Here is a 19471-nt window from a genome sequence, read left to right on the forward strand (position 1 = left end):
GCGCAGCAGTGCTAGTAGGGTCATTCCGTGTCAATTCACGCATGGCTGTTGCTGCACCCTTTCCAAAACTTCCCAATTTTTTTGTATGATTTGGAACACCATGAGGCATGAAATAAGCATATTCTGAAAATTTCAGTTGCATTGCTTCAAAATTGGCCGATTTATCACACTTTGAAATTCCGCAATTTGTCGCCACTGGGGCATTTTGGCATTTTCTTGATTTTTGAGGTCTCATTTCTCAGCAATCAAAACATTTAACTACTGTACCTTTCTATTTCAGATGACTTAAGAGTCTTTACATAGAAGGAACAGGAATATACAAAATTAGGCCTGACTTTAGAATCCGTACCATATGAATGGGAAAGCTTACTTAGAATTGGCAGAATAACAACTGTATAATAAGCATTGGATTAAGTCTTACTGCAGTAGACCATCACAAAAGAAGACGTTTCAATGGAATTAGTTGTCAATAAGAATGTTAATTGGTCGGGTAGCCGAATGGTACGGATTCTAAATTAGTACCCAAAATTAGGCTACAAAAACATTGTCTTGTGGAGTTACGTCAACTTAAAAGTGTCAAAATATTCAATATTTGTATTTTTCATTAAAAAATGTGCTATTTTTAGTGATTAATTGCTCCTACACCATTGCTTCAGGGTACTTGATTTTTCAGAGGTTTAATGTCTAGTACAAACAATACAAAATAATGATTACAATGCTTTCCTATAATATACTATCATGTTTAGTGGGAATTCATTTGGATAAGGACAATGAGTGCCAGAAGACTACATGTTTACGCCTAACACCAATACACACTGTACATGTACACTTAGTACATGTATATATTATGTATAGTACTGCACACAATGTACATGTAGGCTATGTTCTGGTTGACATTCATGTTATAGCAGTCTTTTAATTAAATGAATCAATCCAGAAGCAGACAAGTACATTGCAAATAGTATTTGCTTAGGGAAGCCTCGCAAATTTAACCGGCGATGATCGAAGGCCCAGCCAGCAGCACACCACTGCTCATTATGCAGCCTGCATATCGCTCACGCTTGAGTGCACACACCCACGGTAACTCCGTGAAAGTAATGAGCATTGAGCTCCCAACACAGAAGCGCTGCTATTGTTTGTAAACAAAAGCGGTACTTGCCTTTTCCTGGTCTGTGGTTTATACGTAACAATGGCACTCTGACCACAGTAGAAGATTTATTTCAAGAACGAGTTGAAATCTTCATGAACTATTTTCGTATTGAATGTTTCAAAATACTTTCAGACTTCTTTTCCTGTACAAAGTATTTTCATTCACTAACACTGATCCATCTCTCTTTTCTCTACTCGAACAGTAAGTTGGTACACCTTTCAAATTTTACGAAAGATCGAGCAAAATACTTTCGAAAAATTCACGCGAAACTGGCATAACATGCTAAATGCAACAAATGTCATGTAAACAAGGCTCTAGTACACCCATTTATGAATAAACCATACGACCACATCTGCTGTTAAGCGAGGGAAAAAGAAAGTATTTTCTAGAATTTCCACACACAAAAAAAAAATAATAATTATCCTACCATAGTTAAGAGTATAGTACATAGCCTAACCACTTCGTCGGTTACGGATCTCACGTAACAACAAAAACACAACTAATTGTATTTTGCGAAGTTGACGTTTTCTACAAGGACATGGAAACAAAAATGAGCATAGAGAAATTACCAATTGTGTACGAACAGTAAGTTGGTACACCTTTCAAATTTTACGAAAGATCGAGCAAACTACTTTCGAAAAATTCACGCGAAACTGGCATATCGTGCTAAATGCAACAAATGTCATGTAAACAAGGCTCTAGTACACCCATTTATGAATAAACCATACGACCACATCTGCTGTTAAGCGGGGGAAAAAGAAAGTATTTTCTAGAATTTCCACATAAAAAGGAAAAATAATTATCCTACCATAGTTAAGAGTATAGTACATAGCCTAACCACTTCGTCGGTTACGGATCTCACGTAACAACAAAAACACAACTTATTGTATTTTGCGAAGTTGACGTTTTCTACAAGGACATGGAAAAAATATTGAGCATTTAGTTAATCACGCCAAGTGGCCTAAAACATGGGATTGCAAGATTTACTTTGATAAAGATGGCCATACTGTAGCTATTGGGGCCTTGATATCGTGCTATGTATGTATGGTATAGACTGTGCCTCGTGTATCATGGGGAACAGATTGTTTTGTTCATGCAGATGAGTCGGTTAGCTTGAGGTGTGTTTTATATACATCCATGGTTTTACTTTGTTACGGGGATATAAATTTTCTTGAACGTCTAAGATAATATTTCGCATAACTTTACCGATCCTTTACTGACTGACCTAATTAATTCTAGAGTGGAGTCAAAATAGTTTACTCCATGAAAAGTTTTTTGGAAACGTGCCAAAAATGTTAACAAACAGGTGTTAGACAGGGGGTTGTTTGGCATAATATAGCTACTCTAACTTGTCTCTAACAGCAGACTGTTATTTTTGCCTGGCTCTGATGAAATACTACTATCTCAAGTAACGTTGGCAAGTTGCCAAGAAATAAATGTCACGCAATGTGATACAAAAAGTCATATTACCCATTCATGAAGGCTTCAAAGGCAAGTTTTCAAACATTGGTTCAGTGTATAGTACAATTACAACTATTCATACCGTTGTAGTCTAAACCGAATTTATGCTTTATGCTAAACGATCTGAACAAACTTAATTTCTCAAACTAAATTAAAATTATATCATTCGTGACTTCGTTACAACTAAAGCCAAGTAAGTCTACTATGAATAAGAATTATACGGTTTCTTTATTAGCCATTCCATTTCGTAAAGCGCCATGCAATTTAACAATATTTCTTTGCACAAGTCGCGAACTGTTCAGGTTTTTTACAACCCGAAAGCAGCTGCGCAACGTGAAAGTAAGATCACGCACATGTCTTAGCCTACTGTCTGACTGCATGACTCACGTGGAGGTGATTCTGCATATAGATACGTACGAGAGTTTTAATGGTTAGGCTATATATTTACTGTCATTTCAATAAACTGTTTATAGTACGAACGAAAGAAAAGTCCCCACAGGTTTGAGAGATTGTCTAGAGCATTGATGATGTAGGTTTTTGTGTATTAAGGGATTCAAGACCATAGGAGTGTCTCCGTTAGTTCAATTGCAAAACACGAAATAAAAAATAGCGATGAAAGCGCCACGTAAAATTCATGATACGAGCACAAACCGTCAGCAAAGTACACACAACTGTGTAGTAACTCAATGCAGTTACAGTAGCCTATATGTAGTAGCTTTATTGATAAACAATTCTCCAACCTGCAGAGAAAATTCTATAACCCTTTTGTGTACATCCTGGACCAAAGTGACCAATTCATTGTCTGGTCTTCTTTTGTGCATAAGAGGCTTAATTTGTGGTCTCATAGTCAAGTGCATACAACTGTCCACCGACTCTTGGAAGGCAGGAAATGTGTGCGTTCAAGCATGACTCATTACCAGCTGGTTGCTGTGCTCATTACACTGGATAGCAACGGCTGGGCCTTCGATCATCGCCGGTTAAATTTGCGAGCCTTCCCTTATGTAACCGTCCTTTCCTTCGGTCAAGGTAATTAGGACAATTGGTCAACAATATGTGTATCAAGTGGGCCTAGGCCTCAAGACAGGATAAAATTGTCTCCTTGTCCGAATGGTTCAATGCTGATATTCAAAACAACTGCTGAGTCAGTTCTACACAGGTTGACAATGAAAGACACAAAATACAAAGAAATGTACCATGAACTACTTATATTTTCAATCCTCCAATTGTGGGAAATGGGGATGTTATAAGGCTATCAATGGCACAAAACAATAAAAAGTATCTACATTACAAATTATATGTCAACTTGACCACACTCTTAAATATTAATTCTTGCAGTTACATAACATACTGGTTACTGTAGTACTGAACACTGTACATCAAGATGCAGCACAGGTTGTATAGACAATATTAACAGTAATAAGGTTACAGTGTGCACTGTACTATACACTAAACATTTAGAATTTAGAAAAACTTAAACTTATTGTCTATGGCCATGACAAAGGTTACAATAAAGGAATACTTAAACTTATCTGATTTTACACTGGTGCTGTCGAGAACTGCTCGCTTCCTTGCTTCAACGCGGAAAGTTCATTTTCTCGAATTAAGGTTCCGGTGTACATCAGTGTGCTCCCTAATAAACTCCATAATAAACTGCAGTCCAGCGATTTACAAAATGGTATGACAAATTAATAAAATAGTTTAGAGTGACGTCTACAGCTCGATGGTAGCATCCGGTTCCTTAGGTAATTACAAAGTACAGGTAGGCTTCAAGAACAACAATTAAGTAAAATACAAAACGTCCATGGTTACCATCTCGGCAAGATCCAGAACAGTGGCCAAAAAGATACTATTATGACATTCTCATCATAATTTAAGAATATAACTAGTGTTCAAACGATTAACCTAATCGGAATCGGTACGAATATTGCATAATCGGAACATAATCGGAATCGGTAAAAATTACGTTGAATACCAGTTATGTCATACCGATTATTCAAAAACATATGGAAGGTGAAAATATCGTTATTCAAAACCATATAGAAGTTAAAAATATCAACTGATGTATTAGGTTTGTTCTTTTACTACGAAATATTAAAATAAGACACTATACGTCTTTCACAGTGTATACTTTCATCAATTTACGCTGCCAGGGTCGCCGATTTTGCTTCTCGCGTGGTTAGTGACTTCAAATTTCTTGGCTCAGTAAGCATAGCAGCAATACCAATTTCGCGAATTAACGAATGTGCTTGACAGGGTCGGAAATAAGCGGGGGCGATGGGAGATTCGCCCTCGCAAGTGCTAAAAAGCCCTCCTAAAGCACAATTACGAGTGCGAAAAAGCAATATAAGAAAATCGCCCTCGTTTTATCAGGTGTCTGAGTAAAATTAATTGTAACATGCGTTTGCTTTAGCTAGGAATTGCAGTTGCAGCGCGAATCGCGCAAACAGTTTTCACATCCTGCATCAAATTTGAAGCAGTGCGGGAGGGTCGCGCACAATCACCAGGAAGTTGCCGTGGCAAATTACGGCCTGCACAAAGCAATTTCAGTACCAGCGAAAATAACCTAAAATCCTCACAAATCTCTGACCACATGGTAGCCTTACTTCACACTAAGTCAACTGCATGGAAATCTAACCTTGCCATCTGTTTATTCGCTCTAGTTGTGTCGCAAATAAAAATTAAAATATCCACGGAAACTGCAATCTTCGACCACATGTTAGCCTAACAACCACACTAAGTCAATGGGAAATGTAGCCTAACCATCGGTTTGCAAAAAAAAAAAAAAAAATGCGTAGCTTACTTTACAACTTTCAATTTGCTGGAAATCGGCATTTTTTTGGAAGGTACTGTAAGTGATATGTCTTATAGAGGGAATGTTATATTTTATATTGGAGTAGTTTCTAGTTGTTATTATTTCTTTACATCAATCTGGTATTACATTTTAGAGTAATTTTAAACAAGTTACGATGGTACAATTTGCTTTTCAGTTTGATTGGCCTAAGCTTACATTTTCTAATTGAACCTGAATGGAGTTAAATAGGTAACGAATAGGTATCTTTAACTTCAAGTTCGTAACATTTCTATTTGTTCATAAACGGTAAAATAAGTACAAAATAATGTCGGAATGAAGGCAATATGTCATTAAAATTTACATTTTGGTAAAGATTGAAGATGGATGGTTTGTCTGAGATACTTTTTGAGATGGATATTTTGAGTAACTATTCTTAGCCCATTTCAAGCCATTAACAGGTGACACTCATGTCGAGGTGGTTAGGCCATTCGCTTAGCACAGTGCTGACTAGGTAGGATGTCATATTTCCGTATTTTGGAAATAAAAAAAAAAAAAAAATTTTTTTTCCTTTCCGAGAACTCCAAAGGTTACTTGGTACATACAAAATGATACCTTAGAGCCTTGTATAACAACGAAGCAAAAGGAAACAGGGGGATATCACAACAATAATTGTTTCTGTCAAACTTTATTGCCGATTTCGTATATATGGGATATTTTCTCATTTTCAAATAATCGGAATCGGTACGATTATGAAAAATATAATCGTTAATCGGTATTTTCTGTTATGCATAATCGGTTGAACACTAAATATAACTTTACATGATGGACATCTTCAAAACTCCTTATTTATACAACACTCTTTCCTGGGTGTATTAACAAAAATATTATAAGTACAAAAGATTAAGCAAAAGAAGTCTTGCTCTCTATAGATGAAGAATCAAACTCTAACTAAAACAAAATGCAATGTTACCAGAACTAAGTAACAACAACTCTAGGTCACATGACTTCCCCAAATCCTATTGGTTACTAACTAGCAAAGATGCACTTGACCAACTAATATGATGACCAATCAGTAAATGAAAAATGAAAATGAAAAATGAAATAGACTGTAGTTGTGGTCGCACGCGTGGTACGTACAGTATATGTGATATTTTTTACGACGTTTTCATAGAAATGTTCACGATTTGATTGCTCTTTTAATGGAATAGCTTCTTCGTTCCTCGTTTTTAACATTTTATCAGCTGTTTTCATCGTTTTTGACTCTTACTTTTGGATAATTTTATGGACTAGTTCTAACGTAACTGTGAATACCTACGGTGCGTCAGCCTAACAGCCCTCCACTGCTATATAGTATAGCCTAGTCTCCTAGAACAGTGCACAGCAATTCATTTCCAGTACGGCAGTACCCAACGCATTGAATATCGATCTGTTATTGTTGGAGACCTAATCCAGCACCTGAACAACTCACTGACACTATTATTCAGAGTCAATCAGCCACAGCGAATTGCTCGCCACAGTGCCAACATCCAGATAATGATCCGGAAAAAGATGTCGTCTGTGCTAGGGCTGTGTCATTCCGGTTAATTCACTAACCGGTTAACCGTTTCTATTAACCGAACGGTTAACGTTTAAACGTAACCCGTGTTGTTGGCTCAAAATAAGAGCCGAAAATCAGAGTTATATAGCTCAGATTATAATTCCGAAAGAGCGCCACCACTTTTGTGCGGAAGTACATTCTCAAAATAGCGCTGCAAGTATCGTTTTTTCGTAACGCGTATGTCAAGAATTTGGTTGTATTTGCTTAGTTTTGACGATCGTTGCATTGAAAAAGACGAATCGCGCGTTTTCATGAAGTTGTAAACAGATTTTTGTTTCTCTTTCAGTTCATCGGTAACTGTTACAGAGATATTTGAAGCAAATATTTCTTCGTTAATTGCGTAGCCCCTACTGTAATAGCGCAGGCATTGTATGGCAGTTATAAAGGCCCGGTCACACTATACCGATATTTTATCGGAATACTATCCGATTTTCCCAGAGGAATCGAAACAGACAGTTTTTCGTTCGGGTCTTCTAGCCACAGTGATAAAGGACCTGATTTGCTATCTGTTGAGCCATTCCGATGTGGAATAGACCTCTCCTAACTTTTGATATTGACTCTGTTTCCTTTTATCGGTTAGCTATCCGATTTCTCTTCCGATTTTTATCGTTTTTCGATGTGACGTCACTTCAGAATGTAGTCAGTTCTAGAACCCCTCAGATTTGAAGTAGGTATTCGAATATTCTACTGCATTCATTGCATTCACTACCACAAACCTCACTCTTCGGCCTAAAATCGGAAAAATCGGACCGTATTTCTATAAAATATCGCTGTAGTGTGACCGGGCCTTAAGCCTAATATTACTAGGCCTACTTAATATTGGCATTGGCAAGTTCGCGATCATATGGAGTGTTAGACTACAAGGCTTTCACCAGCTAGGCCAAGGTCAGGAAAGTCGGTTGTTAGGAAGCGATTACTACAGAAGTGTACGGTAGTAGGGCTAGGCCTACGCAATTACAAGTACAACAATGGGTCACAGATATATTGAATTTGTGCATTGTGGCGGGGTAGGCAGAGGGTAGGGGGGAAGTGTGGAAAACATTGTAAAATTTCCCGCGAACACCCTGTCGATTTCCCGCCGAAGTTCGTGCAGCAAACACAATTAGCACGCGTAGCATAATTGCGTGGGGTAGGCCACCGGTGGGGTCATGTGGTGGAACCCCTTGTGGGGGTCCAGGGGTTAACGCCCCGGAAAATTTGGCGCGTCTGGCGATAAAATATTCGCAGCTGTGGATGCAAAATACTGACAACTTTTTTAATTTAAATTGTCACGAAACTGATGAAAATTTTGAAATGACAAGTTAGAGTAGCCATATTTTGTTATAAAATGAAAAGAGATCTATCTGTCTTATAATCATTAAAAAGTTAAACTTAAAAAACATGCGATTTTATGAAACAACGTTCGGCAAAGCCCCATTCCTAGACTGCCTAACAATAGCTTGCACTATACTACAACTACGGTAGGCTACATTTTCCAAGGTACCTTGCCAAACAACTGTGAGCTCCTCCCCTGTCTAACACCTGTTGTTAACAATTTTTTGGCATGTTGCCAAGGAACTTTTCATGGTCTAGAATTAATAAGGTCAGTCAGTAAAGGTTCGGTTAAGTTATGAGAATTATTATCTTAGACGTTTAAGAAAAGTAGGTAAAATATGATCCCCGTAACAGCTAGGTAAGTAAAACAGGCAACTGACTCCTCCGCATGACCAAGACAATCTATTCCACATGATACATGGAAGTAAACCTTGTAATCACATGTTTAAGGCCACTTGGCATGATTAACTAAATGCTTAATATTGTTTCCATGTTATTGTAGAAAACGTAAACTTCGCAATATACAATTAGTTGTGTTTTTGTAGTTACGTGAGATCCGTTACCGACGAGGTGGTTAGGCTATTTGCTATACACTAAACTATGGTAGGATATTATTTTCTCCGTAATTTTGGAAATTCTAGAAAATACTTTTTCGCCGCTCAACACCAGATGTGTTCTTACGTTTTATTCATAATTGGGTGTACTAGAGCCTTGATTACATGACATTACTTCCATTTAGCACGATATGCCAGTTTCGCGTGAATTTTTCGAAAGTTTTTTTGCTCGACCTTTCGTAAAATTTGAAAGGTGTACCAACTTACTTTTCGTACACAATTGGTTATTTCTCTACTGATTTGCAGAGTTTTTTTTACAGTCAAGCGTTGTGCATTGAGTATAAACTTATCGCGAATGCAAGAAAACGATGCGGGGATTTCCAGCAGACAAATGTTTTCTTTGTGGGATTACTGAGTCTGTTGAATGCAATCCCGCACCTTAGAGGGAACACTGAACTGAAATTACATCATAATAAAGAAAACGTTTACTGCTTAAATACAATCTAAATTTGAAAGGATTAGATGCAGACTCGCCACGTTGTCGAACGGGGTAACAATAGGCGCTTCACGGGTCGCATACCGCTTGGTAATCCCTTCAATCGTACCGCCAATCTTAAAAATCTTTTGTATGGATGTGTGATAAAGTTTGCAATTGTTACGTGATTTTCGGCAAGCAAATGTTGCGGTCTATTTCGGGAACAAAGTGATGTGAAGACGCGCCGTTGCGACTGCGTAATTGGCATTACAAAAACGGTTAAACTTATACGATGTACGGCGGACGGTTATCCGGCCGTTCGGTCGGTTAACCGGTTAACCGTTTAACCGTTACAGCCCTAGTCTGTGCGTTCTGTCAAATAGGATATCATCTCCAATGCGCTGGTCTAAGGAAACAGCCACCTAAATGGAAAGTATGGATCTGCCAACCATGCCGTAAACTACCAAAGCTCCTACAAGACACCATTGAAAGACTGAATAACGCTCTCAAGGAGATCGAAGAACTGAAAACTCTGAATCGACATGAAAGAAAAAAACATGATCTACAGGAAATACCTGAATCTCGCCAAGGATTGGAAGAGACATTGGAAGAATCATATTCAAGCATCGTTCAGAAACAACCACAGCAAGAGCAAAGGCATAATTTACTGATAGGAGATTCAATTTTAAGAGATTTCAACAATGGAACCTTCGAAAACACAACTGTGCGATGCATTCGCGGAGCGTCTGTCGAATCAATACGTATGGACTTAACTGATGAGATTGACCTCGAGAAAATCCAGAACCTGATTATTCATGTAGGGACGAATGATGTTTCGAGCGGGAGTGACGTTACAGAAATTCTTGAAAAATTTGAGGACATGATTACAACGCTTCAGGTAGCCACTCCAAAAACGGAGAACGGTCCCTTCATCACCGTGTCTGGGCCATGCCCGAGACTTGATGCCTATTCGCCTGAAATCGAGGAACTTGACAACAAACTGAACGAGCTGATGCGGAAACTAGACTGTCGATATATTGCAAACAGCTTATCATTCAAGTACGCAGATGGAAGAATAGACCGATCAATGTACTCTGATGACGTTCACTTGAATCGTAAAGGAGCTGAAAGACTTGCAGAGCGCCTCACAGCAATCCCCTCGATATACCGTCAAACTCTAGTCAACAAAGCCACTCCTGAAGATCAAATCCACAGCAATCCCCAACCATCGAAATACAGGAGCCCTCGTGTAAAGTATCCTCGCCGCAATCCTGTAGGACATGATCGCAATCCCCATCCACGCCTGAATGCCAAGAGTTACCAACCGCCCAACTTCTGTGGCCCAACAACTAGACATGAACCAATGATGCCACCCATTCGCCAACGCCCACCATACCACTACCAGAACCATTACCGAGACAAAACCAGCTATAATGATCATGACCAACATCATACGAATATTTAATCTGACTCAAATGGTAACAGTAGCTACGCGGCAAACTGAGAGTACAATGACTCTAATTGATCATGTTTATACCACAAATGAAAATCGATTGATGAACACAATCGTGCCCCAAATACGTCTGAGTGATCATTTCCCTATTTTCTTCACTTGGCGACTGAACAATAAAGTAATAAGAAATAAATCACATCGAAGCTTTAAGTATAGAGCCATAGATCGAATTGATACTGCTGCTTTCAAATCAGATTTGAGAAACATGTTACCAATAGGACCTCTCCCCCATGAATGTGATGTTGATAAATCTCTGTCATGCTGGCATGAGAACTTCATTAATGTTTTGAATTTACATGCTCCCAAGAAAGCAAAAAGAGTCAAACGTGAGAAACAACCGAGGTGGTTCAATAAAGATATTAACAATGCAATTAAAATGAGGGACCGAACAAAGATCAAGGATCCTACTGCGTATCGATTTTGGCGCAATAAAGTGACTTGTATGATACGTGCAGCCAAACAAAACTATTTCACGGTGTGATATTGTGGAAGCCTTCAATAAATATTTTATTGAAGTGTGTCAAACTTACCTAGTTAACAACCAGCACAACAACTGTGATACTTTCCCTGAGGTTAGGAAGTATGTAAACGCCAAATTACCACAAGGGGAGACATTTAATATCCCAAGAGTAACTGAACAGTATGTTTTGAAGTATCTGCAGTCGCTTGACCCTAACAAAGCGACCGGTCTTGATGAAATAAGTGCGCATGTATTAAAGAAAAGTGCAATTGAAATTACTCCCAGTATTACACGAATAATAAATCAAAGCATTGATACTGATGTATTTCCATGTAACTGGAAGGAAGCTAAGGTTATCCCGAGTTTTAAAACGGAATCCCGCCATGATTTATCGAACTACAGACCGATTGCAATTTTACCAATTCTCTCAAAAATAATTGAAAAACATGTCCACCTAGCCCTCAGTAAGCATTTGAATAAGTTTGACCTTTTACGTAATACACAGTCGGGTTTCAGGGAAAAGCATTCATGCGAAACGGCGCTATTGAAGGTTGTGGATCAGTGGTTGGAATCTATTGATAAGGGGTATATTTTGGGAACTATTTTCTTAGACCTCAGTAAGGCATTCGATTTGGTAAACCACGAGATTATGGTAACGAAACTACGTATTTATGGTGTATCGAGTAAAGCGATTAATTGGTTCAAATCCTATTTAGTTAATAGAAGTCAATGCACATACTTAAATGGTGTTTTATCGAGTTCAAGACGAATTGCATGTGGTGTACCCAGGGAAGCATTCTTGGTCCACTTCTGTTCTTAATTTATATTAATGATATGGATCTCACTTTGGAATATTGTTCAGCGGATATGTATGCTGACGACACAACATTTTATGCCAGTGATACATCTACCATTAACTTGAATAACAAATTGCAAAGAGACATGGAAAAAGTTAGTGCCTGGTGTGACCGAAATAAAATGGCAATCAACACCACTAAAACGAAGGTATTATTGATGGGATCTGGTCAGAGACTGGCTTCATTACCTGACAATGCAAATACTCTTTCTGTGACATTCGGGGGCAAAATTCTCAAGACTGTCAAATATGAAGAACTATTAGGTGTAAAAATTGATAACAATTTATCCTGGCATATTCAGGTTGACAACGTTTGTAAAACAGTCTCAAATCGCCTTGCCTTACTGAGACGCATACAACCATATATTGATTTAAATACGAAAATTATCTTCTATAATGGGTATGTACGACCCATTCTAGATTATTGTAGTATAGTCTGGGGTACGTGTGGAGTAGGCTTGCACGGTAAACCGGTTTTAGTACCGAAACCGGTTTTTTCCGACCGAATTTCGGTACTATTTTTTATTTTAAGAAAACCGAAAAACCGAAAAAACCGGAAAAAACCGAAATGTGAATTGCAAAAACTGAAAAAAAAGGTTTGTTGACTTTGGTTTCTCCTTTTTACTGTTCTTTTTGCAATATGAAAGTAAATTGCAACAAGAGAAAGCTTTTCTGATAGACGACATTGTCAGCTACGATCCGCACATGCCATAACCAGTGCTTGAGGGTGGATAGCTAGGCCTAACATTAGGCTATGCAGCCCATATATGCGTGCATCAGTTAGGCGACCTTGTAGTATTGAACTGACCTTGTGGCCAACGTTGGTAGTTGTGAGAAGTACACACTCAAATGACGAGATGCAGTTCAAAATAAATTGTTACAATCAAAGTGTTTGTCCTCTTTGTGTTCTTCTTACTATTTAACTTCAATTAAATAGTAGAGGATATGGAGAAAATCTTTTCAAACACATTGATCACAGTTCGTGTTCAAAAAATGAACGTTAAAACTTGAAAGATACATTGCGCAATCCACAATACAATACGACATGTACAGTCGCAGGGGAGGGGGGGGGGCTCTGTGAGTTTAACAACTAAGATGTAACAAGTATCATTAGAACAATCACGGGGGGGGCTCTGTGAGTTTAACAACTAAGATGCAACAAGTAACATTAGAACAATCACAGTCCATTATTCACAAGAGACACCTGGCGTCAGGCTTGAGTCAAGGAATATTAAAGGAGTAAAAATGTTGCATACATGGCTGAAAATTACAGCTGTTGCTGTTGTGACAATTCTCCTTTGTACGCTAATGGATTTTATTTTCTTTGTAATTTTCCTTTAAACCTTTCTTCTTATCAGTTATCAGACAAGGCGTCTCTCAGGTGGTTTTTCGTTTACGTTGATGAACACATGTTTCCAACTTAAACGTTAACAATTTACATTCTTTGCCGACCTAATCCCGCTTTTGCCAGTGATATTTTTCAACTTGTACTTGAAAGTGTAGACGGTAAATTCTCTTCACTCTTTGAAGAGAAATTTATTTTACCGCCAAGATACCACCTGCGAACATGGCTAGAGCCTCGTGCAATTTGGTACCTTCATTGGACCAATCATATTGTAAAGCATTTTTTTACGATCTCCAGTTGGTCATAATGGGGTTTATGCTCGGCCCTCATCTCCGAAAATATAACATATAATATAACATGACCGTCATATTTTTTTCTGAACACGAATTTGAACTTCGTGAAGTACAGTAAACAAGACAAACGATACGTGTACGTGATGTTAAAACTTTAAGAAAAAATTTCATTAACACATTTCTTTTCGACATATTTACTTTAGTTTAGTTAACGTGGGTTATAAAATGAGAGTCATGAAGGCAGTAACGTTTCTTGAATTTATTATTCTTATTTTTAACAATTTACTGCGAACGAACAGACTTGAACCCGCTGTTGATAAAGCTTCAAAAATACGCATCTTAGCGATCGAGATTTGGATGTTTTCAATGCAATTCAGGAGGGGGAAAAAAACCGGTTTTTGAGCCAGATTCGGTTTTTTGCTAGAGAAAAACCGGTTGTAAGTTTTCACGAAACCGTGCAAGCTTAGTGTGGAGCAAACGATTTACAAAAGTTGTTACATATGCAAAAAGCAGCAGCGCGTATTATTACGAACTCGGGAAGATATGAAAGCTCGACAGAATTATTTAAAATGCTAAAGTGGCACCCTGTCGATACGCAAATATGTATACGACGATTGATCATGATGTACAAGACCATGAATGGCCTCTCCCCAAATTATCTAACCCAGTTATTCAACTTTACACACGAAATTCATAATCACAATTTGAGATCCACGACCCAAAGTAACTTATACCTGAAAGATGGTAAAACGGAATATCACAAGCGTAGATTTTCCTTCATAGCTGCCAAAGAACGGAATAATTTGCCAGCTGAATGCAAGCATGCCAAATCTTTACCTATTTTTAAACGTTTAGTCAATGAATTTTTCAAGTCTTAATCATCTCAGTACGCTTTTATGTTCTATACCCATTTTTACAGTTTTGTGATTTACTGTTGTATATTTGTATGTTAAATAGTCTTACTCTTTGTTTATTGTTTTATAATATTCTTTTTATATTGATTGTATTTTAGGGCCTCGGGGAAGATTAGCTCTGGCTAACCGAGTCACCCTTTTAAAGGTTAATAATAATAATAATAATTACATGATGGATTAGTCCTCATAAATATTCATGTCACCATTTGCCTTCCCTTCCCCAGCTCTGGGCTATCTTGTAACCCTTTCCCACCAATACACTGTGACTCTAAATACTATTGTCCCAGGTATAAACCACAAGCGTTATTGTCTAGCAGGCTCAGTTTATCTCAGAAGAGATAAGTAGCAAAAGATACATACAAAAAGGCTTTGTGAAAGTAAAATAACCATCACTAATCTGCAATATACTCAGCAGAGGCAGGAAGTATCTGTTTACTCTTTTTAATTAAAACTATCTACACTATTGACAGAAACTGCTTCTACTAGCAAGTGAAAACAACAAACCCACTGTGTCATTCATGACACCAGGGTTACACCTTCCTCTTCTGAACATAACATCGTCCCGATGTTCACATGAATATATCCTCGAAACGGATTTACAGCATAACAAATAATAAAATTAATACATGCATAAAAGAAATACAGTACACAAAACATACATAGGAATTAAACTCAACACAGCACTCGAATGGACTCAAATGCACAACAGAAACTTAGATGCTTTGTAATGTTACATACACTTCAGAAATGGAATTATCCATTTTGCATCACATTTAATATTAACTTGACATAAGGATCATCAGGTGACATATGTGCCAACTTCTCTTTCAACATTAATATATAATCTACTTTATGTTGCCAAGGAAGTTTATCCTCACGAACAGTAGTAGCCTGATGAGAATACCTGTATGCCCATCTATCAATCTCTTTGGTTCTCCTACTAGACCTTCTAACATATTTACATGTTTCATCATCATACTGTTTAGCATCATCAGTATCAGACTCTATAAGTTCATCATCAACTTTGTTGTCAGTAGATATGGCAACAGCCTCCTGTGGAGCGAGGCTCACATCAGGTACATAACTAACATCCCCCTCAAGAGGTTCACTTTCAACTCTCTCATCTGCAACTATCTGCTTACTTTGCTCCAGTGAGCTGCTTAAAGAGTCTTCCTCTTCTGACTGAGACAGAGGCAGCTCTTCATCCCTAATACCCAGGACACTAACTATCTCAGAGGGGGAGTTTGGGTACTCCTCCACGAATGGTAGCTTTTCCTGGTGAGGAATAAATACTGGGGCTTCTGGACTCAAGTTAATAGATGGATAAGGCTTAAAGGAGAAATAAACTCTGGGTTTTTGGAGCGTACATGCGGTAGGGGATATTTTTCTGATACCATTTATGAAATTACTAAGCAAAATATAGTTTCCCTGAATTTTACGCGAATTTTCCAATTATTTTTTTTACCCATTTGAACAACGGCCATTTTGTTAAAATGAGATTGAGGGCGCTTCAAAAGTGACATACACCAGCCACATCGTAACTTCAAAACTATGAAGCTTTGCATACGAGTTATAGTCTATTCACACTATGTTCGAGCATCTTGCTTCGCTTATTTCACCGGTTAAAATGCCCGAATGCCAAGCCTTTGGTTGTGTTAACCGAAGAGGGGAAGAGGGAGCAGAAAAAGGAAAAAGATATTTCGTTATTGCAGATGGAATAAAATATCCGGAAAAGAGTGAACTTTCAATGAGGTGTACAGTACCTGTTCGTTATGGTCTCAGCAGCCGTAGGAAAAGGATTCTTCTTCTTGTACCTCAAGAAATTTACAAAACAGAGTTCTAAATGAACTGGCTGCAAAAATATCTGGGAGAATTCAGGTCTGTTGGTCAGACATTCTCCTGCGTTGAACAAAGCTTTTTCCGTGAACAATCCATAGCAGCATACCCTCCCCTTGTCGCTTTCCAATGGCGAACAGAGTGCACACAGACACCATTCTTCGCAGTGGCTCGCGTAACCGGTATTCGTATCAGCAACGGAATTCGACCCAACATCATCAACAGTCGCGGACTGATTCTTTGCACAAACTCCTCTCGATGTCTCAGTTCTTCCTCTGAATATTTTGGTTCGAAAAGATACGATTCCAATCCAAAGGCTTCCATTTTCTTTTTTGAAGATATTTGCTCGACAGTAAATTGGAGTGCAATGATGGACGTAAGTAACGCTATCGCTAGGACTGCGTACGGTTTGCGTGTTGAAAGCAATCTAATTTAAACACGTTAAAAATCAAATCCTTGAAAAGATCCCAAAATTTATATTTCTACTGATACTCGTTATAATAACAAATTTCACATACTTTTTAAGCATTTTTACAGATCAATAAAGACAAAAGATATTTTTTGACCGATATTTTATTCATTACTATTGTTGAAAGTACAATTCTAATTATTTTAGGGATTGGCAACGATTTTGTCTTGAAATACGCGATGCGGCTAGCTTTTGTCACGGTACATCCGGGTACTGGCTCAATTCAAACAAAATGGCGCAACACATGAACTACATTCAAATCGTTTTTGGTTCCTTGCTTTTTGCAAAGCAAGGAACCTATGAGTTCAACTTGGCGTGTGTATGTGTGTGCGCGTGTGCGTGTGTGTGTGTGTGTGTATGTGACGCTTGGCTTGTGTACACGATATCTCAATAAGGAAATGATGTATCATGATCAAACTTGTTGGGTGGATAGCCCATAGTGAGAGGAAGATCCCTATTGTTTTTAGTGCCCGCAAAGGTCAGTAAGATGCCAAAAACCAATATATTCAAAACAGCAATAACTCCCATTGACAGGGTCCGACATGGTTGATATTTTGGGAGTAGTTGTGAATGGGGTAAGGGATCGTTTCCAAACATAACGGTAATGTGATCGAAGGTCAACAAAGGTCAATTAATGATAAAAAACTAGTATTTTGCGATAACTTGAGAACGAAATGTCCGTTAGGGTTGGGAGTTGCTTTAATGTTATCCAATTGTCGACCCGCATCTGGGTGACCCTTGACCTCAACTTGACCTCTGGTGACCTTTACGTGTTTTGGGGGAGTTTTACAGTTTTGATGCTATTTTCAGATGTCAAAGGTACCTTCTGATCATAAATGTCAATAGGTTGACCCCGTGTGACCTTTATGTGCGAAGTTATATGGGGTCAAAGTTTTTCAGTCGGAGTTAGGATGGTTGTACAGACATGTCGTTTTGTTTTTTGGAAGCAGGAGATTAAACTACATCTGAAACCAAGGTCAAAAGGTCAAAGGTCACATTAGAAAAAATGTGCTTATTTTGGGAGGAAACGAGCAAAAAAGAAAATGTTTGGTTTTGATGCTAGATTTGGATATCAAAGGTACCTTCCGATCAAAAATGTCAATTGGTTGACACCCGTGTGACCTTTGTGTGGGAAGTTATATGAGGTCAAAGTTAATTTTCAGACATTTAATGCAACAACTCCCAGTTCCAAGGTGTGACATGGTTGATATTTTTGGACAAGTTGCAAATGGTATAGGGGAATATTTTCAAACTTAACGGTCATGTGATCCGAGGTCACCAAAGGTCAGCTAATGTTAAAAAACTAGTATTTTGGGGGTAGAAAATGGGCAAAGAAAAAAATGTTTGATTTGTATAGTTTGATGCTCTTTTTAGGTCTCATCAATCAAAAATGTCAATTGACCCAAGGTGACCTTTGTATGTAAAGTTATATGAGGTCAAAGTTAATTTTCAGACATTTAGTGTAATAACTCCCAGTGCCAAGGTGTTACACAGTTGATATTTTGAAACAAGTTGCAAATGGTATAGGGGAATATTTTCAAACTTAACGGTCATGTGATCCGAGGTCACCAAAGGTCAATTAATGATAAAAATCTAGTATTTTTGCGATAACTTGAGAACAAATTGTCCGTTAGGGTTGGGAGTTGCTTCAATGTAATCCAATTGTCGACCCGCATCTGGGTGACACTTGACCTCAATTTGACCTCTGGTGACCTTTTCGTGTTTTGTGGATTTTCACAGTTTCGATGCTATTTTCAGATGTTAAAGGTACCTTCTGATCATAAATGTCAATGGGTTGACCCCCCGTGTGACCTTCATGTGCAAAGTTATATCAGGTCAAAGTTAATTTTCACACATTTAATGCAATAACTCCCAGTTCCAAGGTGTGACAAGGTTGATATTTTTGTAGTAGTTGCAAGTGGTATAGGGGAATATTTTCAAACTTAACGGTCATGTGATACAAGGTCACCAAAGGTCAATTAATGATAAAAAACTAGTATTTTTGCGATAACTTGAGAACAAATTGTCTGTTAGGGTTGGGAGTTGCTTCAATGTAATCTAATTGTCGACCCGCATCTGGGTGACCCTTGACCTCAATTTGACCTCTGGTGACCTTTTCGTTTTTTGTGGATTTTTACAGTTTCGATGCTATTTTCAGATGTTAAAGGTACCTTCTGATCATAAATGTCAATGGGTTGACCCCCGTGTGACCTTCGTGTGCGAAGTTATATGAGGTCAAAGTTAATTTTCATACATTTAATGCAATAACTCCCAGTGCCAAGGTGTGACAAGGTTGATTTTTTTGGACAAGTTGCAAATGGTAAAGGGGAATATTTTCAAACTTAACGGTCACGTGATCCAACATCACCAAAGGTCAGCTAATGTTAAAAAATTTGTATTTTGGGGGGGAGAAAATGGGCAAGAAAAAATGTTTGAAATTTTA

The 19471-nt window shown here is 38.1% G+C and overlaps 1 protein-coding gene across 1 annotated transcript in view; it reads left to right on the top strand.

Annotated features, from left to right (window-relative positions):
- LOC139961716 (plasmolipin-like) overlaps positions 1–19471 on the top strand; it is a 45250-nt gene that overhangs the window by 456 nt on the left and 25323 nt on the right. The gene's annotated exons all lie outside the window — the stretch shown is intronic.

This window comes from Apostichopus japonicus, chromosome 3 (assembly GCF_037975245.1).
Source record: "Apostichopus japonicus isolate 1M-3 chromosome 3, ASM3797524v1, whole genome shotgun sequence".
Taxonomy (NCBI): Eukaryota; Metazoa; Echinodermata; class Holothuroidea; order Aspidochirotida; family Stichopodidae; genus Apostichopus; species Apostichopus japonicus.